This window comes from Pelodiscus sinensis, chromosome 12 (assembly GCF_049634645.1).
Source record: "Pelodiscus sinensis isolate JC-2024 chromosome 12, ASM4963464v1, whole genome shotgun sequence".
NCBI classification, from domain to species: domain Eukaryota; kingdom Metazoa; phylum Chordata; order Testudines; family Trionychidae; genus Pelodiscus; species Pelodiscus sinensis.
In genome coordinates, this window is record NC_134722.1 from 5,417,643 (window position 1) to 5,444,357 (window position 26,715).

The 26,715-nt window shown below is 48.8% G+C and overlaps 1 protein-coding gene across 1 annotated transcript in view; it reads right to left on the reverse strand.

Annotated features, from left to right (window-relative positions):
* The window catches only part of JPH3 (junctophilin 3), a 165,882-nt gene that overhangs the window by 117,975 nt on the left and 21,192 nt on the right, over window positions 1-26,715 (reverse strand). The gene's annotated exons all lie outside the window — the stretch shown is intronic.

Below are 26,715 nucleotides of genomic sequence, written 5' to 3' on the forward strand. Positions count from 1 at the left end.
AGCAGAGATGCCGGAGGGGGGGAAAAAACAAAGAGAGCTTGATTTACGCACTGCTCAGAGCCCTGCAATATCAAGCCACTCAGTATTGGGAGGGTGGGAGATCCCAATCCAATCCACCCCTAGCCCTGGAGGTGTTCTTAGTCCAGGCCCAGTTCTATTACTGGGGGCAGCCACTGTGCTGGGGGAAGGAGGAAGAAATAGCTCTGCAAGATTCCAGGAATGCATTTTAGCCCGGAAATAGGAAGCAGCTAAAGCATCACATCCCATGGGCCTATCATTCCAGGAACTGCCTATCACAATGGCCCTCAACTGTAAGGAAAGAGAGCAGGGAGACAGAGCTTGGGAACTGCTACCCTAGAACAGACTAAAAACCCATCTATTTTGGTCGCTGGCCTCCCACAGCCATCAAAGCTGGCTGGTACATTACAAAAGGTTTCTTTCTATACAGAGCGCTTCCCATCCGAAGAGCAGCAGAAAGAAGCAGCAATCGAGAAAAAAAGGCTCCATGTCTAGAGACCCGACTGCAAATTACAACAGAAATGTCCACCTGCACTCCGACACGTGCAGGAGCATTTACCCGGATTATTTTACAGATATTTAGGAGGTCTCCATGGGCTCTTGCAATCTCGTGGGTGCAAAAGCGTGTGCAGTTTTAAAGGCCTCTGTTTAAAAGTCTGAGCTATAAGGAACAGTCTATGGGAAGGTGTAACATCCTATTACATTTGTAAGCATGCAATACATGCCTCTGGAGGGTACTGTCCTCCTGGCATTCATGGCCTGAACTTCTAGGAGCAACATCCTTTGTAATTTTATCACAGTCCTCTGTACTGCAGAGCTTGATCTTAATTCTTAGAGTGCTTAATCCTTTCTGGATGATCTGCAAGCCCAAAGCATCCACGCTACTGAGTGTGTAACGCCGACAGGCGGACGTGAACCTGGGACCTCGGGAGCTTAGTGCATGAGCCTCTACTGCTTAAGCTAAAAGCCAGCTGGCTCTTGGCTAAGGCTGCAGAGCAAACTCGTCTTTCTTTCTGTAAGTGATCTGGGTGCCGCTACATGGGAGAGTGAAGTAGTGAACCAGCCTCAGTAGGCATGTGGGTTACATGTGCAGACGTGTTTAAGAACCCAAGGAGACATGCCTTCTTTTGCCAGCCACAAAGGGACGATGCACGCCGGGCAGCAGCAACGGTTTGCTAAGAAGCTACCCACCTTCTCTCAGGCTGCTACCAAGATGCTGCCAAAAGCATTCTGCCAAGTGTGCCGCTCCCTGAGCTCCTTATAACGGGGTGGGCAATAATTTTTGCAGGGGGGGGACACTTCACAGATTTTGATAGGTGGTCGTGGGCCAGCTCCGGAAGGGGGGTGGGGCTGGTGAGTGTGAGAGAGAAAGGGAGACACTTGGTGTGTTAGACAAACTTTGGGACACAGATTGAGTGTGGGTGGCACAGAGACGGGAGAGTGTGTGTGGCAGTGATTGTGTGTGTGGGGGGGCACAGAATAGGTGTGTGTGTGACTGACACAGAGTGTGTGTATGCTGGCTACGTTTCCGAGAGAAGCCACGCTCTGTCTCTTTAAAGGAATCTGTCCTGCTCAATCGTCTCCTCTACTCCTGTTCTGCACTCTTCTGAGTCATAGGCTTCAGACTGGAGCAGCTCTGTTGATTGCGTGTCTCCATGTATGATTAGGGTTGCCAGATGGTTTAACCAAAAATACCAAACACCGCCCTCCCTCCCAAAAAAAACCACTGGGGAAAAAATTCTGTTGAGAAAAAAAAGGGGGGGGGGGGAGACCAAAGTTGTTAAGCAAAATAAATTAAAAAAAAAAACCCTCCTTCACGAGGAGTAACGGTAGTTCGAACTAGGAAGCCTAGTTCGAACTACCTAGTTCATGCCCCGTGTAGCCGCGCTGCACGGGGTTCGAAGCAGCGGGGATTTAAAAATGGCGGCTCCCCGCTTATGCAAATGAAGCCCGGGAAATTCAAATCCCGGGCTTCATTTGCAAGTGCGGTATGCCTACATTACCCCGCTAGTTTGAACTAGGAGGGTAGTGTAGACATACCCTCAGTCCGGCCCTGCATGCCGGGTCCTGAACCTAACTCCACTGCAGCCCTGCATACCCAGCTCCTACTACGTTTACATTGCAGAGCCACAGCGGGGCCCCTTATCAACTAATTGTGTAGTTGATACAAACTGTATCGACTACTCCATTAGTCAATTACCCGCTTCGTTACATCCTTAATTCACATTGTGCAGAACTCCCGTCCTGGGCTGTAAGGAGCCAGACTGTCCAAGGGATTCAGGCACTTATCAATGTTGCTAGCACCTACATGGTGTTACAGAGCACCTCAATGTGTTAAATATCTAGCTGACCTGTCAGCAAAAATACAATCCACATGAATAACAAAAAACAAAACAGGAATTCAACATAAAACAGGAAATCATAAAAATCCAGCCAGTCATGTCTTCCCTCCTGAGGCTCACAAAGGAATGCCCCCTGCTCTCCCAAGCACCTCAGTTTAAAGAGTTAAACACTTCCAGAAAAGCAGCAAAGCTGGGGCTACTTGGGAATGGGAGGAAGAGAATTCCAAACTGTTCCTTACTCGGGTCTCTTCAATCTACCAGTGGCCCCGTCCCTTCAGGATTTGTCTAGATGGGGAGATCCAGGAAAATTAATCTGAATTAAGAGGATTAATTAAACCACATTCAACCCTGTGTGAACCCCCTCATTCAGAATGAAAGTGCCCTTAATCCAGTTTATCTTAATTCACTTCCAAAGTGCATTAAACTACACCAAATGAAGGCCACTTTAATTCCAAATAACAGCATCCACATAGGAATTGAATGTAGTTTAATTAAAATTCACACCTTCACTTAATTCAGATTAATTTTCCTGGATGTCCCCATGTAGACAAGCCCATAAACTGAAGTGGAGTTCTAACATAAGCTCTTCTGCTGGTCACAATGGAGGCATCCTGGCACATGCAGAGAGGTGTCCCAGGACAGATGGCCCCAGGCCAATTAGGGCTTGATAGGTCAAAACCAACACCTTAAATGGCAGGCAGTGAAGATCCCAGAGCATTGGCGTGGTGGGATGGGGACCAGTGATGGCTTATAACAAAGGAGCTGATGCGCTCTGCGCTAGCATTAGCCTCTGAGTGGGTTTAAGGGAGAGCCCCCATAGAGCACTCTGCAGTCATCCAATCCAGAGGCAAGGAGTGAGTTACAACAGTGAGAGTCCTAATGTGAAAGAAAGGGGCACAGCGCTGTAACCAGATAGAAATGAGAAAAAGCCACCCTGGCTACTGATGCTGTTGGGAATGTAACCAGACCCCCAAACTGTGGGCATCAGAACAAGCAACGGACATAAACCGTCCGGTAGAACCTCAGCCAAATTCCCTGCTTGCTTCCTCCCAGCCCATCACCCTCACCTCCACTTCATCTCAACTCTCAGCAGCCCTCTGTGAGCTGGACAAGTCAGATATTAGGTGGAATGTCACTGGCACACTAAAAGCCCGCCAGGTGTACCCTCCCTTTTGCTATAGCCTTGCCACATCCTGCCCCAAGGAGAAGAGCAGAAAATAGGTCCTCCAAGCAGACTAGAGAGGCTACTTCTGCTGCAGCCAATCAGGGCCCAGCGGGTTGAAATAAAAGACGCTGCTAGACCCGGGGCTGGACCCAGTTACACCAGGGGACTGACTGGGAGGACCGCAGAACCTTGGACAGCTCCTTGTGTGAGCCGGATTTCAGACCTGGTGGAAGTTCAGATCCAGAACCTGAAGACTAGATGTAATAAGACTACAGCAGCTGCAGTACCCTGGACAGAGGGAGGCGAGACTTTGACAAAGCCCTGAGAGAGAGGGTTGGTCAGAGCGGCTTCTCTGGGAAGTGGCCCAGGGGGCAAGATAACAGTGGACTGCAGAGATACTTAGCAGGCAACTGCTATTTACAGGATCCCTGGGCCGGGACCCAGAAAAGTGAGTGGGTCTGGGTCCCCCGCAGCCCCACACTAGCTAGAAAAGGGGGGATAAGAAGAAGCCTAGTCCCAGACGACCGACCAGAAAAGCCATTGGAGATACCTCCACTCCCAAAGGGGTGCTCGCAAGAGGAGGAGCCCCTTAATGGGACCCCACCCACATTCCCTCCAAGAAGGGGGAGGGAAAGAGCAGGCAGATGCGATTTACTAAGGCTTTATTGGATTAGTATAGGACAAGAGAGAGAGGAGAGACAGGATTATGGGGGGGGGGAGAGGAAGAAATGGGAGGGAGGAAGTGGAAAGGGTTCAGGGTCTCATGGTGGGTGGGGGGATTCAATGAACAGGGGTGTTGGCTCTGTACCCCTTGGGAATGCTGATGCTGCAATAAAAGACATGTGACATATCAGCTGACTCAGGCTTGTGGTACAAGATGAACCTCTCTGGTCCGGCAAGATCCATGCTCTGGCATGATTTTAGTAGCCGGATGTCCGCTTAGCATGGGTGTGGGCAAGTTTCCCGTGGTCCCATTCAGTTTGTTTCCAGCCACCAGCCCTGGCTCTGTGTTCTGTGCCGTTATTTAGCTCCAATTTACCCCTCAATGTCTTCTCTGAGCCCAGCAAGCCATGGAAGTGCTGGTCATGTGGCTAGACACTATCGACGCACTGTGGTCTGGCAAATTCACTGGTTTGGAAACGGTCAGGTCCCCAGGGTGCCGGATGAGAGAGGTTCAATACTTGGCTGCCTCCACGGCTATACCATTGCTTCCCTGGTCGCCGGGTCTCACAGGTCAGGTTCAAGGCTAAGCATCTACAATACTATCTACAGCCCCGTGCTCCCGTGTCCACGGAGCTGTGTTCTGAGATGTTGGGCTGCAGGCTTTTATCACAGGGTAGCAGCTGAAGAGCTGAAAGCTAGTGCTCTGAGGAGGAGCCATCCCTCCCCTCTTACCAGAGGCTATAAGCTTCCAGCCCCAGTTCCTCTCTCTCACATTCAGCTTCCCCAAGCTTCCTTTGGGCCCTGAGAAGCTGAGAGCAACCAGTGTCCTCTGGCCAGGTCTCCTCCTCCGTCTTGGTGTGCCCCTTGCCTCTGGGGCTGGCACCGGGCCATTTTGGCTGTTCACTAGGGATGTAAGAGTTTAATCAGTTAACCGATAAGCTAATGCTCATTGCTTCTGGTTAACCGTTAAACTCCCATGGAGCCGGGAGCCCATAGTAGGGCAAGGCCGGCAGCACTGGAGCCCACAGGCAAAGCCAGCAGCCCTCAAGGCCGATGGGGCCGGCAGCCCGCCTGTCTCATTTAACTGTGTAGCCAATTTAATTTTAATTGGTTACACAGTTACTATTTTCAGGAGTTTTTACATCCCTACTGTTCACTTCAAATGGGAAAGGTCCCATGCAGTGCGGTATTCTTGGGGCTGATGTCTGCCCTTAATAGGCATGTTTAGGGCACCAGGTGATGTAAAGGGGCCTTCGCACAAAAGAGATTGGCCTCTGGGGGTCAGTAGCAGAGTCAGGAAAAGATCCTACTTCTGAGGCCTAGCCCTCTGCTGCATCCCAGTGCTGCCCCCAGAATAGCCTTGCTAGTGAGGAACGGTCCTTACTTCAGTTCCAGCTGTACAGGTATTGCTCAGTCACTCTCAGGCATAGCCAGGTTGGCAGTGAACGCCTCCCTGGGGTTATCACTGCGGGAGAAAGCTTTGGGGAACATGATCAGGGAACACCCTGAGGGCTAAAGTCGAGTTAAGCTACGCAACTTCAGCCACGTTAATTGCATAGCTGAAGTCGAAGTAGCTTAACTCGGCTTTAGGTGCGGTCTACACAGCAGGAAGTCGAACACTCTTCCTTCGACTTCCCTTAATCCTCATAAAATGAGGGTCACAGAAGTCAGAAGCCCGTTATTTTGAAGCAACGGGCTTGCAGTGTAGATGCACACTCTGTAATTTCGAAATAAGCATGCAGTGTAGACATAGTATAAAGGAAAAGGAGTGAATTCTTTCTGAGCCTTCTTGCCCAAGCCTGAAACTCCTTAGGAATCATAACCTGGCCCCAAGCAAGACATTAGCTTCTGGTCCTTGCTTCCTCTTAGAAGCAGGATTGAGAGCAAAATGCAGATCCTAATTTCTCCACTTCCCAGCCACTTGTGGAATAATTTGTGTTCTGTGCACCACGGCATGCCTGGATGCACACCGCCAGCAGAAAGAAATTCTGCTAATCTGCTGCTAATCATCTGGGCAGCATTTCAATCTGACCATTCAAACGCTCAGTTTACAGGGAACATTGGACTGGCCCCTTCGTTGCTTCCTTCCTACATTCTCAACGGCAAGAGCAGGTGCAGAGGAGCAAAGTCACTGCCAATGCAAGGAGGAACAAGGCACCACGTGGCACAGCTACACAGGCTGTCGGCTTCTCTGCTCAAGTTCTCATCTCTCCCCCGGCTGCCATCCGAGTCGCTTGACTCAGTTTCTCACCCCACACAAGCCCCTTGACCTCCCTGTATCTCAGTCAATTCCCAGCTGAAAAATTGGATTATGACAGATAATAGTAATAAATCCCGGTCTTTACTGAAAACCAGAGCCTGCCCTGAAGAGCAAACTGGAAAACGACCAGGGAGAGAGAGAGCAAGCAACACGGCAAATCTCAGAGGGCCCTCGGGGAGCAAACCGGCTGCACGAAGTTACAAGCAGAAGCAATTGTCAGTGTATTTCTTTAGAGACGTGCAGGACGCAGTGAGACGGCAGCCTCTTTTTCCAGAATGACCAGGCCAATGTGTGGCCTTAAAACCCATTTCCAGAACTGCATGTGGGCCAGCTGCAATGAACAATTGCTCACCGCGCCTTCGTGGGTTCGGTTTGACTTTTTTTTTTTTTTTTTTCCAAAAGAAACCCCGAGAGAACGGGAAGACACAAGGGCAGCTTTCCCATCCAGCGGTTTCCTTCTGTCATTCTATTCCTGGCGCAGCAGAGAGTGAAAGACAAGCCGTGTCACTCCCCCACTGGTAGCTTTTATTTATATTGTCCTGTGGTTGTTGCCTTTCCCGTCGCGAGACAGGCACCTTGGATTTTGCTGCTGGGAACTGGCTGGAAAGCATCTCATCCCTGGTGGATGGAAATGTGTACTGGCACTAATGAAAATGAGCAAACAAAAGATTGGGAGTGTGTTTTGGGGGAGTCCAGCTACCCCCCCCCCCCAAGGAACGCTCATTTATTTGTCAAGACTGTATGCTTTTTCAAAAGCCTAAACATTCCAACAGCTGGACGTGGACAGAGGAAGGCTGCAGCCTCTTAGCCATGCAATCTCCTCTCTCTCCCCACCACTCTGTTCACACCGCCTGCCTGCCAGCTGGAATGCCACCCCGTCGCATTTGCACAATGCTGCAACTCTCAGAGGGCGAGGGAGATGGTTGGAAATGGATCTCTTGATAGGAAATCTCCTGAGGCTGCTCTCGTTTGCACCAGGCGCCCGAACCAGCTGCGGAATCGCCAAGCCGAACCAGCTGCGGAATCGCCAAGCCGAACCAGCTGCGGAATCGGGGAGCTGCAGAGGGAATGTAAAACAACCTTCCCTCCTGCCCACACCACTTTCCCTCCCGGGGACTTGGATCCTGTGCTGGGCACAACCGGGCTGGACAAGAAGATCAAGGCCTGCATCTCAGAAATGCCTTTCCTGAGTTGTACCAAACTTCCTAGCCATGCTGTCTCCAGGGATGAGATGCCGAGTGTGGACTTCCAAAAGGATCCTTTTGGGGGGAGGTCAGAGACAGGAGTTGAAAACTGGGCTTAAAACTGGAAGCCAGCTTGAACCTTTACTAGGATGTGGCAGCTGCTGCCGCATAATGAGCGCCGCTGGCACAAAAGTAGCACAGCAGTCTGATCCTATGAGGTTTGAGGGCCCTCCGCTCCCAGGAACTTCAGTGGGAATGAGAGTTCATTTCACTGGGCCGAGCTATCAGACACCAGACTCTACCAACAACTACTGATGTCAGAGGGGTTGCCCGGGTGTACATGGAGCCAGAACTTGGCTCGTGCGAGGGGATGTGTACCCCACACAGGCTAAGGTGCACCTGGAAAGTGAGTCCGGCATAATTAAGGATGAAGCCCAGCTGGGGAAGGTGCATAAAGAAAAGCCGCACCGCTTCTAAGGAGGCAGAGGGAGTAGGGATGCGAACGTTTAACCGATTTACTGGTGGGGGCTGGAGCGGGGGAGGGTTGCTCCAGTCCAGTGGTGGGCGGGGGGGGGGGCCCTGTGAATGCAACCCAGAATCATGTTTGCTTTTTTTGCAACAGCATCCCACTGTTGACTCATATTCAACTTGTGGTCCACTATGACCCCTAGATCCCTTTCTGCCGTACTCCTTCCTAGACAGTCAGTTCCCATTCTGTGTGTGTGAAACCGATTGTTCCTTCCTAAGTGGAGCACTTTGTATCTGTCCTTATTAAGCTTCATCCTATTTACCTCAGACCATTTCTCCAGTTTGCCCAGATCATTTTGAATTATGACTCTGTCCTCCAAAGCACTTGCAACCCCTCCCAGCTTGGTATCATCTGCAAACTTAATAAGCGTACTCCCTATGCCAATATCTAAATCTCTGAAGATATTGAACAGAATACATGCAGGACTCCTGGGGTGATGCCTGTGTGATGTAGTGTCAGGACCTTGCTGGTTGCTGTGTTTGGGCTGTGGATGACCCCTCCTGGCCTCTGTCTGTAAGCACTGCCCAGCGGGGGGCGCCTTGAGGGCCCCCATGACAGTGACCGAACCGGTCTTACCAGTTAAGAGAAGGGAGGGAACAAAGGAAGTGAGTTTCAGGGGAAGGGGCAGTTGCTGGCTGGGAAACATGAAGGAAACAGCCTAAGCGGAGCTCTGGAGGGTCTTGGGGGGGGGGGCGATGGATCTCCTAACCCAAGGGATCTGAGGCATCCTGGCCCTGACTCCTGTAACCACATCACGTCTAGGCTGTGCTGTATCCTGGAGAAGCAATAAATCCCCTCTATTCTACTGGCTGGCGGAGTTTAGTCTTGCTGCTACGGAGCTGCAGGACCTGGGGGAACCCCGACTCACCGTCACACCCTGTACCCCATTATTGCAAAACATGCCACGTGATTATTTCAGCCTGTAGGACCCCTACTTCAATGCTGGGATAATGGTTCAATATTGATAAAGGGTGAACCCTCCCCCCCCACACACACTGAACTACTAGCAACTCTTCCTGCAACTCCCAGGTTATTTGTGATAGTCTTTCATGGACCCAGCCTGATCACGTTCATATTTCATGAGGACTGACATGATCACAAGCCAAGGTGGAACGGGAAACAGTTCTGATCCAACAGCGCTAGCAATCAGCCCTGCCAATGGCACACAATAATCAGAGTGTAAGAACACCCCAGCCACTCTCCCTGATGCTGCTGGTCCAACACAGACGACCCTTTGCACTAGGGCCTCCTGCCAGCCCCATGGCTTCCACAAACCCCTTTCTGTGCCAAGAATAAGCCATTCGCTGAGGTCTCCAGGGAACGGCGATGTGGAGTCTCTTCAGCCTGGCATAGCCCGTGCAAAAGGGCAAAGGAGCAACCATGAGCCAGCCCTTGGGCTTCAACATTGAAAGGAAATGCTCTCTTGCTGCATTTTTTTGTCAAAAGCCCAGTACTTACTTCAATAATACCACTAGAGCAACAGCCATTTGCTTTGTAGCGCTTTCAGAGTAATCAATCAATGCAAAGTGCTTCCCGGAGCATGAACGGCATGGGAGTAATGGAGTGAGTGCATTTAGGAAAATGCAGCGTCCATTAGATACATGGTCAGCAGCCTCCCGGAGGATGCTGTGGACACCGGGGTCATGTGGTTAGGACTGATGCTTGACGGCAGTTGCTGAAAGAACAAATGCATGAAAGGTGAAGGTTAGAATCTTAACCACCCCTGTTGTGAAACGAGCCATGCAAGTCAATGGGAGTTTGGCCATTCACCGCAAGAGGAGCAGGCGCAGGGCCAAAATTATTCTAATTTCACACATGTTGGCTTTCCAGGGGGGTAACGCTATTGACTATGAGGGAGTTACATCAGCAGCCCTAAGACTGGTTTTAGCCATGGGTGTGTTAATGCTGAATGCATATTATATTATGTTCTTTGACAAGCTTTGTGAATTGGGGGAAGAGGTAGATGTGGTATATCTTGACTTAAGCAAAGCTGTTGAAACTGTCTTGCATGAGGTCATAAACTAGGAAAATGCAACCTAGATGGAGCTAGTATAAAGGCAGGTGTAAAACTGGTTGGAAAACCATTCCTGGAGAGCAGCTATCAGTGGTTCACAGTCATGCTGGAAGGGCATAACGAGGACGGTTCCTTCTGGGCTCCGTTCTAGGTCTGATTCTGTTCAATATCTCCATCAATGTCTTACATAATGGCATAGTGAGTACGCTTATGAAGTTTGCAGACAATACCGAGTGTGGTTGCAAGCGCTTTGGAGAATAGGATTAAAATTCTAAATGATCTGGAGAAACAGTCTGAAGTAAATAGGATGAAATTCAATTAGGATGAATCCAAAATACTGCACTTATGAAGGAACAATCAGTTAACACACATACAAAATGGGAAGTGGCTGCTTAGGAAGGAGTACTGTGGAAAGGGAGCGAGGGGTCATAGTGGACTACAAGCTAAATATGAATCAACAGTGTGATGCTGTTGCAAATAAATAAATAAAGTCATTCTGGGATGCATTAACCGGAGTGTTGCTGTAAGCAACTCACTAGAAGAAATTCCAGGGGGGACACAAGGTGACCCAGCACACCCCCCTCCCCCACCTCCATCACTCCCCCTCAAGAAAGAGCCCGGTCCGTCCGGTACAAAAACTCAGAAAATATCATGTGAAATGTCCGGTATTTTCTGTTTTTCCTGGCATGGGCATTTGCCAGAAAACGTGCAGCTCAGGCTGGCTGGGGCGGGGGGAGGATGGAGCATCCTGGGCAGACTTCAAAATTACTGCCTTAAAAGGGCAATGCCTGCTCTTAAAAGGGCAGCCTTTTTGGGGGGGGAGGGGGGTCAACAACTTTTCCCCTGATGTACCAGCACCTTTTTTTTTTACATTGGTCTGGGAATTAAAGGGGCTGCTCAACAAGTTTTGCTGATTTTTGGGGGGTTGGGGGGGGTGAGGGTTTCTTAAAAATCAAAAAGGGGGAGTGATGCAAAAAACTTTTGGAACTACTGCTCTACCTCCTGCTGATTAGATTTCAATTGGAGTATTGTGTCCAGTTGTGGGCAGTGGCACCATATGTCAGAAAAGATGTGGACAAACTGGAGAAAATCCAAAGAGCAACAAAAATGATTAAAGATCTAGAAAACATGAGCGAGGGAAGATTGAAAAAATGGGTTTTTTGTCTGAAACAGAGAAGACTCAGAGAGGACATGATAACCAGTATCCAAGTACGTAAATGGTTGTTACAAGGAAGAGGGAGAAACATGATTCCCCTTAATCTCTGATGATAGGACAACAAGCATTGGGCCTACGTTGCAGAAAGGGACATTTATGCTGGACATTAGGAAAAACTTCCCAACTGTCAGGGTGGTTAAACACTGGAATAAACTGTCTAAGAAGGTTGTGGGATTTCTATCACTGGAGATTTTTAAGAGCAGGTTAGACAGACACCTGTCTAGGATGGCTTAAGGAATTCATAATTCTAAGAAATGGTAGGAAGGAGACCAGCAAAATAAAGACAATGCATTTCAAGAAGACAGATTTTAGCAAACTCCAGCAGTTGGCAGGTGATATCCCATGGGAAGCAAATCTACAGGGAAAAGCAGTTCAAAATTGTTGGCAGTTTCTCAGAGATATTATTACAGGCCCGAGAGCAAACTATCCCGCTGCTTAGGAAGCATAGGAAGTATGGCTAGAGATGATCCTGGCTTAATCAGGAGATCTTCAATGGTCTAAAACTAAATAAGAGTCCTACAAAAAATTAGGCCACATTACAAAGAATGGATATAAACAAATAACACAAGTATGTAGGGAGAAATTAGAAAGACCAAGGCATCAAACAAGATTAAACTAGGTAGAGATATAAAGGGTAAAAGAAAATATTCTATTACATTCATTTAGAAGCAAGAGGAAGACTAAGGACAGGGTAGGACTATTATTCAATGTGTGGGAGAGGAAGAGAGAAAAAACAGAAAATATAAAAATGGCAGAGGTGTTTAATGACTTCTTTGTTTCAGTTTTCACCAAGAAGGTTGCTGGAGATTGGATGTCTAACATAGTGAATGCCCGTGAAAAGGAGATAGAATCCGAGACTAAAATAGGAAAAGAACAAGCTAAAAATTACTTAGACAAATTAGATGTCTTCAAGTCAACAGGGCCTGATGAAATGCATCCTAGAATACTCAAGGAGCCCATAGATGAGGTATCTGAGCCATTATTCGTGATTATCTTTGAAAAGTCATGCAAGATGGGAGAGATACCAGAAGACTGGAAAAGGACAAATATAGTGCCCATCTATAAAAAGGGAAATAAAGATCTGTCAGGGATCGTCTAGATAATACTTAGTCCTGCCATGAGTGCAGGGGACTGCATTAAACAACCTCTTGTGGTCCTTTCCAGTCCACATGCCACTTCTTAACTGCTGACACTCCCAATGTCCTGCTTGACATGACTGGAGTCTCAGAAAGTAAAACAGACACTTTGCAACCATATAAACAAGGGCTTTTGATCTTGTCTGCTTGCCCCCAGATGAGGGGGAACTCCTCCAGGCTGTAAGTAGCTTTGTATAAAGACCTTTCCTTGTATTAGTTCTAAATTCACCTTTCTATAGCCCTTGTTCTCGGAGCTAAAATTCACACTCCCCCACCCCCATGCAAGGAGCCTGATAGAAGTGCCGGCACCGTTTACACCCCGTATTCAAGGCTGACATGGGGCTTAAGTAAGATGTCAGGATCTGTGGAGTCTCTGTGCTGGAGTGAACATCGCCATGGCTGACAGCATAGAAAAGGCGGAAGGGATCGTGTTTTTCACTAGACCATCATAACTCCATTACGTTGATGTTGTCATCGGCACTCCATACTGCCTAACAATTTTCCACATTGTATCCCTATTTACACTACCAAATGCTTTTTGAAAGTCTATGAAATTAATACTGAGGGTTCTTGGAAATTCATTCATGCTTTCAATCACCCTTCTTCAAGTGAAAATCACATCTGTGCATGAACAACCTGACCTAAAACCAGGCTGTTCCTTGTGAAGAATGGTACCCACTTTTCCTTTCACCCTGTTTAACACAGTCACAGCTATGACTTTTCTGGTGATGGCAAGAAGTCTCACTGCTCTCCAATTTGAGCAGTTGCCAAAGTCTCCTGTTTTTGGAAGCTTGATGATAATGCCAATTGTCCACTCTTCTGGAACTTTTTCTTCTCTCCATATTTTATTGCATAATGAGGTCAGAAAAATGGGTGAAGCAAGGTCCCTAACCCAAATTATATGTAAGAGAAGACATCCATGGCTAAGGCATGTGGTAGGAATGGATCATAATCGACTACCGATTATGGCTCTCAGTTGGAAGCCAGAGAGGGAGACCTAGGATGACTTGGAAGCATACAAGTATCAACATCATGGAAAATTTTTTATTTGAAATGGGAGGACTGAGGTCGGATGGCAGCTGATAAGCAAACATGGAGAATGTGGGTAACCCAGAGTGCTGAAAATCACGGGACAGACTAAGCTCTAAGGCAAGATCATCATAGCTAACCTCATATCCCTGTGTGCAGTCCCCTCTAATGCCTCCCCTGTGAAGGACTGAGTTATCCTGGCTAGTGCTCTCTGTTCCTGTGTCAGTAAGCAACAGGCTTCTGAAAAACACAAATTAGCAAGCAAGGAGATCACATGCGCGCGCACACCAGAATAATTTGGGAAGATAATTGGAGGTGGGGAGGAGGGGAATACTGACATGCCCAAAGATGGATTGCTTAGAATATTCCTCCTGACGATAGCAAGATCTTCAGCTGCATCCGCAGCAGATGGAGTGCGAGAGAGGAAACTGACTCACTAGAAGTAAAAAAAGAAAAGATGGTGGGACAGTGGGAGAGGGGAGGGGAGATGAAGAAAACGGCTGATTCTTTTCCTTTTCGTTTTAGCAAGGAAGGATGGCGAACTGCCAGTGCCCACAGCAGGGATCCTAGTTCTTGCTCTGGGAAGGGAAGGATTAGATGATGTACAGAGAAGATGCAGGAAATAACACTGAACTGATCCTTTCCTCCAGAGGCAAAGCCAGATAACAGGCTTTGCCAAAGGTTAAAGGGGCACTGTCTGCCTGGGATGTGCTCCAGAGTCAGACAGAATTTTTTTCATCCATCAGGACCTGCTTTGGGCAGGGGGCTGGACATGATGACCTCTTGAGATCTCCCCAGCCCTAGGATTCTATGATCTGGAGCACATGCTTAGGAGTCACACACTGTGAACAAATGCTTTTTCCACATTATTAACAAAACCACCAAGGACTGCAAGGGGAAGAATTGGAATCCATCAAATGGCTTCCCTCCTTCTATGCTTATTCTCTCAGCTTGGACTCTTACAGTCAATGAGGTCAGTTTCGTTCCCTTTGGTTGTTTGGGTTGCCAAACCCTTAGGGGAAGGTTATTTGCTTCACAACTGGTTCCGTGGTTTGGTTTTGATCTAGAAACATTTCTATTGGCCTCCAGTTTTGTTTTCACACAAGTTCAAATGTGAGTGGACAGTGTCTCGTTACAGAAAGCAGAAAGGGAAATGAGTGGAATCGGATGGGTCACTTTTGGTGGAAGCTGTAGGATAAAAGGCCCCACATTCCTGAGATCTGGAAAGCAGGGTCGTCCGTGGGCAGAATATGCAGCTGCGTAGGGCGCTCAAAAATCTGGGGCACTGCTGGGTCTTACTATCCACCCAGCTACGTCTTCCTCGCCCTGTTCTGCAGCTCTGCTTCCTCTAGAAAGGATCTAGTTAACAGTGGAAAAAAGCCTGCCAGAGCTCCTAGCAAAACCTGTGAAAGAGTCAGTCAAGTGTAAAGGAAGCCACTCAACAAGAATTTGCCAACCCCAGGTATGTACTGTCAGTTTCTGAATTTACTGTTTATACCTGCCTCTGGAATTTCCACTACACGCATCTGACGAAGTGGGTCTTTGCCCACGAAAGCCTATGCTCCCACACTTCGGTTAGTCTATACGGTGCCTCTGGACTTCCCGTTGAATTGACTGTGTGAGGCTACCGGACTTTAGTTTAAAATCTGCTTTAAAACATTTCAACAGAGTTTTCATAATCTTCAGCAACACACATCTCTCAAAAAATCACCGTTCCCCACACTGTCAGGCATGGGGCACCAGTTTCAAAGCACTGCGTAGGCAGCGCCAGGCATCCTAAGGACGGCCCTGCTGGAAAGCTGGACCACTTCAGAAAGAAGCTTGCAAGTACAGCCTTTCTCCATGTGCTGCCCCTCATCTATAGGCCATAGCCTTCACTGGCCAAGGCTCTCCATTATTGATCAAAGGAAGCTGAAGGAGTGGCGTCTGCAGGCAAGGACAGCATGTGGACAGGGCTGGCCTTACCATGAGGTGAACTGAGGTGGCCGCCTCAGGTGCCAGACTGTGGGGGGAGCACCACTAGGACCCAGCGTGTAGAAGTTTTGGCCCAAGCGAGGGGGCATGGGGGCGTCATTTGAGCTCCCCGCCTCAGGTGCCAAAATATTGTGTGCCAGCCCTGCATGTGGAGACCCCCTGCTCTGGCTTTCTCAGGGGCTGCCGGGACATGCCAGCCACCTCCAGGAGTACAATTGCCACAGGGGTAATTACTCCAGACACAACATCGCTGGTCCTTGTTATTCAGCATTTGCTTGGCACTTGGCCTGCTAATCTGGAGCTCACCCGGGAAAAGAGATTTGGGAGGCGGCAACTCCCGCACTAGAGCTAGATGGGAAAATGACCAACACTGGTGTCCCACAAAGTTCCATTGAGTTTTTTTGGGTCACCTTCCATCAAAATGTTAAAAGATTTCAACACACTGGTCCCAGCCCTGCAAAACCCTTTTCTCTGAGTTGACCCATCTGCTAGAACAGCAAACGCTAATAACACGCCAAACTTTTTGTACCCTCCTCCTACTTTTCAGAGGCTCTTCTATAGTACAGCAGGGGCAGGGAACCGTTTTTGGGTCGGGGGCTGCTGACCCACAGGAAGATCAGTCGGGGGCCACACGCAAGTGAGAAGCTAAGTGAAAAGCCCCTGACTGAGAAGGAAAAACCCACTCCTTACATTTCCCTCGCACACCAGAGCATAGGAGGGCCCAGGCTAGTAGATTTTGTATGCTCCAGTCCTGTGGGTCAGTGGCAGGGGAGCTGGAGTGCCAGTGTGGGGTCCTCGATGTGGAAGGATCCAGGAGCGGCTCGAGGCCGGCTGCAGCAGCTGGTGCCCCAAGTGGAAAGTGCAATCAGCACCCCCACCTGCATGGCTGTCAATGGAGTGACATCATCATCGGGCACCCTGGGCGCACCGTGACATCATCATCGGGCACCCCAGGCACCCCGTGACATCATCATCGGGCACCCTGGGCGCCCCGTGACATCATCATCGGGCACCCCGGGCACCCCGTGACATCATCATCGGGCGCCCTGTTTAAGGCGGCACCCTAGGCGACGGCTGAGTCGGCCTATAGTCACAGGCCGCCCCTGGAAGGATCTTTGAGCCTCAGGGGACAGATTCAGACAAGCCAGGGGCTGTATCCGGGCCTAAGGTTCCCCACCCCTGTAGTACAGTAATGGATGCCACATAAGAACTTACACAGCATTATAACAGATTTGCCCCTAACAGCTCCAGCTAGCTCAGAGCTAGCCAACCCCAACTAGAGAATGTGCCACACCTGAAAAGGATCAGGTGACCCACTTATAAAAAGCTGCAGTAAGGCAGGGGAAGAGGTTGTGGAGCCTATGTCAGAGTCTTCAGAGGAAAGAATCCTGCTAAGAAAACCCTGAGATCAGGGGAGTTACTGTCTAGGAGGAAGAAGAGAAGTCTTGCGTTGTGTGGACTTAGGAATAGATGGTGTCTTGGGGTGTGGAGTTTCATTTGGGCTATGTCTCCACTGCAGGCTTTTCATGCAAGAATGCCTGTTCATGCGCAAAAGCTTGCAGAGCGTCTACTCTGCACGCGTGTTCTTGCACAAGTAAATTTACAGTACAGTCAGAAAAGAGGGCTTTTTGCAGAAGTGTTATTCCTCTCCCCACAAGGAATAAGCCTTTTTGCACGAGAGCTCTTGTGCAACAAGGCAGTGTGGACAGGCAGCATGGATTTCTTGCCCAAAAACCCCCTATGGCTAAAATGGCCATCAGAGCTTTCTTGCACAACAGAGAGTCCACACTGCCATGGACGCTCTTGCACAAAAGCACATGGCAGTGTGGACACACTCTTGCACAGGAACTTTTGCACAAGAATTCTTGCACAAAACAGTTCTTGCGCAAGAAGCCTGCAGTGTAGACGTAGCCTTGTTGTTTATTTAGCATTAATAAACCTAGCCCTTTAATTAAGGGTATTGTTGACCAAAAGGCCTGAAGGGAAGGTTTATTTGAACAGTCCACATGGGGAAACTGAGGCAGGTGTCTTTTCACATGACACTAGTGGGTGTCTGAGAGGCTGAAAATCTCCAGAAGAGGGAGAGGAACAAGTATTTTCAGAAGGATAAACCCTCTTCCCTCTCCCCCATCCTTGATGAGAGAGATACAGCAATATGCAGAATACTTCTCCCGGAGCAGGCACAGAATGACTACACTAGCTCTCTGCTAGTGAAAGGGGAGGATTCTTTTAGCTCCAGCAACACTAGGCATTGCTAAACGCAGGCATAAAACTGGGTTGGGGTAGAGGCTTTACCCCGACATAGCTGTTGGTGGCAGTAATAAATCAGTCAGCTGCTGGTGGAGTCTAGCAGCGAGATCAGCCCAGACTCCAGGAGATATCTCAAGGTGACGATTCTGCCAACAGATGCCCAGGGTTGTGCAAGGTGATCCCCCAGAAGTGAGCATAAACTTGGGCTCTGGCTGACTAATGTTTGGTATGGTGGGGAGGCAGCATAGCCTAGTGAATAGAGCGACAGCTAGCAGCAGTAGTAAAGACCTGGGTTCTGTTCCCAGTTCTGCTACTGATGGCCGGGTGACATTGGCTGAGTCACTTATCTCCATTTTACAGCTAGGAAAACTGAGGCACAGGAAGCCGAATTATATCAACCTCCTTTTTAAAATGACAAGCTCTCCTGATGAGCCACATTAGGCATTATTCTAATGGCTGTGCTGCCCTGTGCCAGTCATGGCTGAAGTCTCTCTCTCTGTGCTCTGCACTTTCCTATCTGAAAAGCAGGGATAATACAGCAATACTCTGACAACCTGTACAGGGGTGGAGAATATTAATGACTTCCTACGTCCAATGTACTCCCAAGACCCATAGCGTTACCGACTTGTTGGGAACAAGGTTCCATTCGTTGTGTTTTACCTCACTGAAGATGCTCAAATGGCAACGGGAGAGTTTCTCTCAGCCACTTAGTGATTCTACTTCCCTGACAGGCGGTAACTATGTTGAGGGCCATGCTCTCCCCTGTCTACAATGCAGGCTCATAATCTATCACTTAAATTAAGAGAGTTTTTCCACACATGTGAGCAGCATAATTATACCATAGCATAGCCCCGCGTCATGGGGCTGTCCCACCACCACGGCGCCTCCTGCCATTAGCACTAGGAATTAGCTCCTATCTGCTCACCAAATGCCTCCTGTCTCCCCATATCAGTTCAGGGCCCGTGTCGCTCCTGGACCGCGGTGTCCTCCTGAGGGCGCTGCCCATTCCAGTGACTCTCAGCCCCCTTCCAGAGGGCTGTTTATCATTCTCCACATTCCTAGGTCCTCCCCTCCCAAAGAACACCCAGTTCCCTTCCCTGCCTCAATGACCCACGGCCAGTCTCCATTTAGCCCCTGCCTCAGGGCCAAACTACAGTCTGAAATGGCCTCTCAGCATTGGAAAAGTATGGACCTGCTGCCTTCTTCTATCCTGTCTGCCTCCTTGCAGCTCTAGTACCCTCAGACCTTGCCTCAGGTCCTGCAGCCCCTGCTCTGCCTTCAGGAAGTCTAGTCACTCCTGCTCTCCAACCAGAGCAAGAGAAAGTCTTCTCCTCTACCAGGAGCTCTTCTTTATATAGCCCCCAGCTGGGCCCTAATTAGCAATAACTGCCTCAGCTGGGGCTTCGCTCGCAGCCCTTGCTCAGGGCTGGGTTTTGCCCTTAAAGGGCCAGTGCAGGGCAGATGCTCTGTCACCCCAGCTTTAAGAGGAGTATTTTTACAGCTTATCCCACAGCATTGTGACAGCTAGGACATAAAGCGCATCTGCCCAAGGGCTTGGGGAGGCTAGCCCCGACCGAGCCCCTGCCACCCTCTTCCCCCACTGAAGTTCAGAGGGGGCTCCTTGTGTCTGCCCTGCCAACCCTGGGACATCCAATCACCTCCAGCCCCAGAGCACTGGAAGAAACAGCTCCAGCCCTATGGGACCTCCTATGTTTAGCAGCCTCTGCCCACGGCCAGTCCGGTCCACCACGTACGGGAGCTGCTCCGGCCTGGCAGGCAGCCTGGCTCAGTCCCGGCTTGTGCCAGGTCTGGGATCTACCCCTGCTGCAGCTCTGCAGGTTAAATGTACTAAGAGCTGGGCAGGCAGGCAGCTTGGCTCTTACTAGGGATGTTAAATTTAGTTTAATCAGCTAATCGACTAGTCAACGGGGGAGGGGGGATCCTGCATGAGCTGGGAATTGGCTGTTCCAGCTCATGCTGGGTCCCTCCTGCTGCGCTTTAGCCTTTTAAATGTATTATGAGCCAGTAGGCTCTTAATACATTTAAAAAGCAAGGGAAGTTTCTGGGACTGGGCACGAGCCAGGAATCAGCTGATTCCTGGCTCACGCCCTGTCCCCGCTACCCCCCTGCCCCCGCGGAGACAGTGCTGTGGGGAACCAGTTTTTAAGATGACTCCCCCGAGCACCGACTCCTCCACCCCTCCCCTTGCTGCCTTTGATAGCCGGGACTGAGCATTTCTTCCTTTATCGACTAATCATGTAGTCGATAAAATTCTATTCACTACACGGTTAGCGAATTACCCTCCTCTTAACATCCTTCATCCAAATTGGCATTTTTCATTGGACAATTCCTCCCAGTGCCTAGGTTGACTCATCCACCAGAGCACTTCATACCCCTGAGGGAAAATAAACCCTGCTTTGTTGGAAGATGCTGGCTTTGTGCCTCTGCAAATATGTGCTGTGTTAGACACTCCAGCAGGAGAATGCTCCAAACCCACCTGGGCCTGTGTCATTCACACAACTGTTGCCCTCTGGTTTGAAGCCTTGATCCGGCCAAAACGTGGCTGGGTTGGGTAATTCCACTGTGGTCACCCAAGAAGTGCTGCTTGATCCGCAGCCCTGGCCTCTGTTCATCCAGATTTGTCACACACCCGGCAGCAGCGGTTCAGAACCACGTATGTGGAAGGAGCAGACTGCTCTAGCTCAGAGCAGTGTGGAGATTTCATTGTGAATGGGGGAATAGGGCGAGACAAACATCTTTGTGCAGAGACTGGCCAGCCAGGTCTGGAGCGTGTATGTCCCCTGCTCACGGAATACGTCCTGCTCTGTGTGTGTGTGACTGGCTGAATTAAGGAATCCCTGTATTAGGGTCCAGGATCAACCAGTGTCATTGTTCCTTCTCCTGGTGTGCTGCTTTTCTGTGATTCAGGAGCGCACTTGCCGGTCAGGCACTCCCATCTGTTGGGAGGCAGTGCAAGCTAGTCTTAGCAGATGGGAGAATCGGAGTCAGGACTCCTGGGTTCTCTTGCCAGCTTTGGGAAGGATGTGGGGTCAGGGTGGGTAGGCTGGGGGTCAAGGGACTCCTGGGTTCTGACCCCAGCTCGGAGCAGGGTCTAGTGGATTAGAACAGAGGAGACTGGGAAAACTCCAGAGTTCTGTCCTCAACTCTGGGGCTATGTCTACACTGCCCGCACGTTCTTGCACAAGTAAATTTACAGTCCAGCGTCGGAAAACAGGGCTTCTTCCGGAAGAGATATTCCTCTCCCTGAGGAATAAGAGCTCTTCCACAAGAGGGCAGTGTGGACAGGCAACATGAATTTCTTGCGCAAGAAACCCCTATGGCTAAAATGGCCATCAGAGCTTTCTTGCACAAGAGAGTGTCCACACTGCCACGGATGCTCTTGTGCAAAAGCACATGGCAGTGTGAACGCGCTCTTGTGGAAGACATTTTGCACAAGAACTCTTTCGCAAAACAGTTGTTGTGCAAGAAGCCTGCAGTGCAGACGTAGCCTGGGAGGAAAGTGGGGTCTAGTGGTTACAGTGAGGGGGGAGGTTGGGAGTCTCCTCCATTGACTTTTGCCAGTTAAACATCTCAGTCTCCCCAGCTCCCCACAAAGCCACCCCACTGCTCAGAAACTCCTGTGCCCCAATTTAGTAAGGGGAGAAATGTTAAAAGCCTTCACCACGTTCCAAATGGGGTCCTTCTTAGTTAAGTGCCCACCACGCAGTAAGCAGTTTACAGGCTGGTGTGAAAACAAAAGGTCACATTTTCAAAGGTATTTGGGAGCTTAAAGATAAAGCTAGATGCCAAGCCGTGTTCCCTATAAGCTGGGTGCTTGTGCAGATGCTCAGGAGAAATTCAAACGCTGCCCGGCTGATCAGCAGAGCACCCACAGCTAGGTTTTGTGTTTCTGCTGGTGGTGCACATTCACACATACCATGGTGCACATAAAAATTATTCCACACATGGATGGAAAAATCCACGCATAGATAGAAAAGATTAGAGAGAACATTGGGGTTGAGAGGGAATTTTGAAAACATCTAACTTCCCATTGATTTAAATTCCATGGTTTCTTTGGGGCCTCTATACCTTTAGAATTGTGGCCAAAGGTGTCCACACCAAAGAACTTACTCTATAACCAGACAAAATACCAAGAAGGTGCAGGAGATGCTAAATATCTAACTAGCCATAAACATCTGTATGGCTGTGCACGCAGCCATAGGAACTCCATGCACAATCTGAGGCAGTTTGAAAGAAGCTATCCAATCGGTGTAATTCCTATACATGAGTGCAAAGAGACATGCACTGGGCCCATGGTGTCAACTGGAAAACAAGAGGGAGAACATTTTGGAAAAGAGGCTCAGCTATTGAGACAAAATGCATTTCCCACCACCCTCCTACCCTGCCTCCTCTGATGAAGAGAGGTGCCAGACTGGTTTGTGGATACTGACTGACAGATGCCAGACTCAGCAAATGAATGTACCTATAGCCATGCAAAATGCAATGCAGCAATGCCAGCTCAGAGCTGCTGTCTACTACTTCAAGTTGAGTGGCCTGCTTTCTATTGTTTGTTTTGTCCTGGAGTGAGATTGTAGGAACCGCATCCCCGGGGGAAACTCGCAAAAACAAGTTCTTACTCTCTGGAGGATATCCCAGCAAGCTGCAGTTTCAAAGAAATTAACAGCATCCAGAAGGTTCCTAATGATAGAACATATAAGAGCAAGATGCCGGATCTGGCCTAGGACGGATGACATGTTAAATCGATGCAGTACCATTGCTCGTCTCTTATACCCAATCAGCATTGAAAGCCAGCCTTCCTAAACCTCAACATTCAAAATTCTTGTGGATTTCATTCACCAAATGCAGTGTCATGTCTTTGACTATAAAATCTGGCACTTTGGGTACAGCTAGACTACACCATTTTTTTCGGAAAAAGCTACGCAAAATGCACTCCACATTTTGTGTAGCTTTTTCCGATTATTTGTTGGTAGAGGCTATTCCAACATTTGGCCTATCTAGACTGGGCCAAATGTCGGAAAAAACCCTCTTTCTGAAGTTCCCTTATTCCTCGTGGAACAAGGAATATAGGGGTTTCCGAAAGAGCACGTTTGCTCTTCTGCAAAAAAAAAAAACAGAAGTCTAAAAAAACAAAAAAACATAGTCTAGCCTTGTCCAAATTCCTGTCTACATGACCAAAATAGATCAGGAGTTGTGGGGGTTTTTTGTTTTGGGGGGTTTTTTTTGAACGGCTAAAGCTTTCTTCAGTCAAAATTTTGTCTTCTATGAAAAAGGGCTCATCAAAGATCTCTGAAGGGCTCACAAGTTGCAGAACTCCCTGGCCTTGATCCAGCGAGTAGAGCCCGAAGTGCATTCCGTACTTTAAGGCTGTTTCTAGACTGGCAAGTTTTTCCGCAAAATCAAATGACTTTGCGGAAAAACTTGCCAGCTGTCTACACTGGCCGCTTGAATTTCTGCAAGAACACTGACGATCTCATGTAAGATCGTCAGTGTTCTTGCGGAAATACTGTGCTGCTCCCGTTCGGGCAAAAGTCTTTTTCTGAAAGACTTTTCCGCAAAAGGGTCAGTGTAGACAGCACAGTATTGTTTTCCGCAAAAAAGCCCCGATCGCGAAAATGGCGATCGGGGCTTTTTTGCGGAAAACCACATCTAGATTGGCCACGGACGCTTTTCCGCAAAAAGTGCTTTTGCGGAAAAGCATCCTGCCAATCTAGACGTGCTTTTCTGAAAATGCTTTTAACGGAAAACTTTTCCGTTAAAAGCATTTTCGGAAAATCATGCAAGTATAGACGTAGCCTAAGTGCGTGGAACTGCTTATCTGTGTGCTTAATGTTAAACACATAAAGGATTGCCCTGGATTGAGGCCAGCATGTTCCACGCCTTCCAAGGATGAAGCCCAAAACACACCAAGAGGGGTGTGCACCTAGCCCTTGCCTTCAGAGATCCTTCGGCCACCTCGGCCACAATCTCCAACGTCGTACAATTGAGGCCATGCTACCTCATTAAAGTGCTTTGAGGTGTGTGGCTGTAGAGTGACACACAAGGGCTAAGTGTTGGTAGTTCTGACACGGTCATGCACTTAGAAAAATATTCCTTCCCAGTGTGATACAAACGGAGTGAAGAAATAAATAACACCACACAGACACACACACACCAGGTAAGTGCCAGTGGTTTTCAGTGCACCTAAAAGGATGGGTGTTACCCTGTAAGGAACTGGGGCCAGTTAGCTCTGTTCACTATTCAGCTGAAGCAGAGAAGGAAACCGGTGTTCCTCAGAGCTGCAGGAGAGAGGAAACAGCCGGATGCTGGTGCAGTGAGAAGCCATGCCTGGCCTGCTCTCCAGCTATTATAACCCACACACCTAGGCTACGTCTAGACTGGCATGATTTTCTGCAAATGCTTTTAACGGAAAAGTTTTCCGTTAAAAGCATTTGCGGAAAAGAGCGTTTAGATTGGCACGGACGCTTTTCCACAAAAGCACTTTTTGCGGAAAAGCGTCCGTACCAATGTAGACGCGCTATTGTGCAAAAAAAGCCCCGATCGCCATTTTTGCAATCGGGGCTTTTGTGCACAAAACAAATCTGAGCTGTCTACACTGGCCCTTTTGTGCAAATACTTTTGCGCAAAAGGACTTTTGCCCGAACGGGAGCAGCATAGTATTTCCGCAAGAAGCACTGATTTCTTACATGAGATTGTCAGTGTTCTTGAGGAAATTCAAGCGGCCAGTGTAGACAGCTGGCAAGTTTTTCCGCAATGCTTTTGCGGAAAACCTTGCCAGTCTAGACACAGCCCTAGGGCTTTGTCTACACTGGCGCGATCTTGCGCCAGAAATATGCAAATGAGGCTAAGCGTGGAATATTGCCGAGCCTCATTTGCATATCTAATTAGCTGCCATTTTTGCAGAAGAGGCTCTTGCGCAAGAAGGAGCATCTACACTGCCCCTTCTTGCGCAAGAAAAACCCTCTTGCACAATGCCGTTATTCCTGAAAATAATCAGCGTAGTGGCATTGCGCAAGAGGGTTTTTCTTGCGCAAGCGGGGCAGTGTAGACGCTCCTTCTTGCACAAGAGCCTCTTCCGCAAAAATGGCAGCTCATTAGATATGCAAATGAGGCTCGGCAATATTCCACGCTTAACCCCATTTGCACATTTCTGGCGCAAGATCGTGCCAGTGTAGACATAGACCTAGTATGGTTACCATGCAGTGGCACATAGACGACAGCAATAGCTAACATTAAGAGACCTCTACAGCATGAGCAGGAAGCCAGCTGGATTTAGTTCAGAGAGTAGAGGCTCTTATATTCTACTTCAGAGGGCCCAGGTTCAAATACACCTGGTGGTGGTTACACTACCAGGGTATGGCTACACTAGCCACCCTAGTTTGAACTAGGGTGGCTAATGTAGTCATTCGAACTTGCAAATGAAGCCCGGGATTTAAATATCCCAGGCTTCATTTGCATGTTCCCGGGTGCCACCATTTTTAAATGCCCGGTAGCTTGAACTACCTGCCCGCGGCTACACGCGGCACGGACTAGGTAGTTCGAATTAACACTCTTAATTCAAACTACCATTACTCCTCATTGCAGGCCTGAGGAGAAGGACTGCGATGGGTCTTGGTGAGGAGAGCTGATGGAAAACAACAGACCCTGAGGTAGGAGGAGCTGGGCCCAACTAAAAGTTGCGGGGGGGGGGGGGGGGGGGGACAAATTTAAGGTTGTTTTTTTTAATATATTCATAGAATCATAGAATACTAGGACTGGAAGGGACCTCGAGAGGTCATCGAGTCCAGTCCCCTGCCCTCATGGCAGGACCAAATACTGTCTAGACCATCCCTGATAGACATTTATCTAACCTACTCTGAAATATCTCCAGAGATGGGGATTCCACAACCTCCCTGGGCAATTTATTCCAGTGTTCGACCACCCTGACAGTTAGGAACTTTTTTCTAATGTCCAACCTGCAGTTTAAGCCCGTTACCTCTTATTCTATCCTCAGAGGCCAAGATGAACAAGTTTTCTCCCTGCTCATGACACCCTTTTAGATACCTGAAAACTGCTATCATGTCCCCCCTCAGTCTTCTCTTTTCTAAGCTAAACAAACCCAATTCTTCCAGCCTTCCCTCATAGGTCATGTTCTCTAGACCTTTAACCATTCTTGTTGCTCTTCTCTGGACCCTCTCCAATTTCTCCACATCTTTCTTGAAATGCGGTGCCCAGAACTGGACACAATACTCCAACTGAGGCCTAACCAGCGCAGAGTAGAGCGGAAGAATGACTTCTCGTGTCTTGCTCACAACACCCCTGTTAATGCATCCCAGAATCATGTTTGCTTTTTTTGCAACAGCATCACAATGCCGACTCATATTCAGCTTGTGGTCCACTATAACCCCTAGATCCCTTTCTGCCGTACTCCTTCCTAGACAGTCACTTCCCATTCTGTATGTGTGAAACTGATTGTTCCTTCCTAAGTGGAGCACTTTGCATTTGTCTTTATTAAACCTCATCCTGTTTACCTCAGACCATTTCTCCAATTTGTCCAGATCATTTTGAATTATGACCCTATCCTCCAGAGCAGTTGCAACCCCTCCCAGCTTGGTATCATCTGCAAACTTAATAAGCGTATTTTCTATGCCAATATCTAAATCGTTGACGAAGATATTGAACAGAGCCCCTAATAAAGTAGAATCCCTTCTGGGGAATTTTGTCGCACCCCGTTTCAACTATTTGGAGTTCTTACGTGGCTCTGAGACAAAGAGAAACTGAAACATGACGCTACAGCGCCACTCCAGGCTATGAAGGGCTACAGGGAAGGCCTACGCCAGGGTGGGGAACCTCAGGCTCAGGGACCGGATGTGGCCCCCAGCTTGCCTGGATCCGGTTCCCAAGGTTCAGCACTGGGGAGCCCCCCTGCCACCCACCT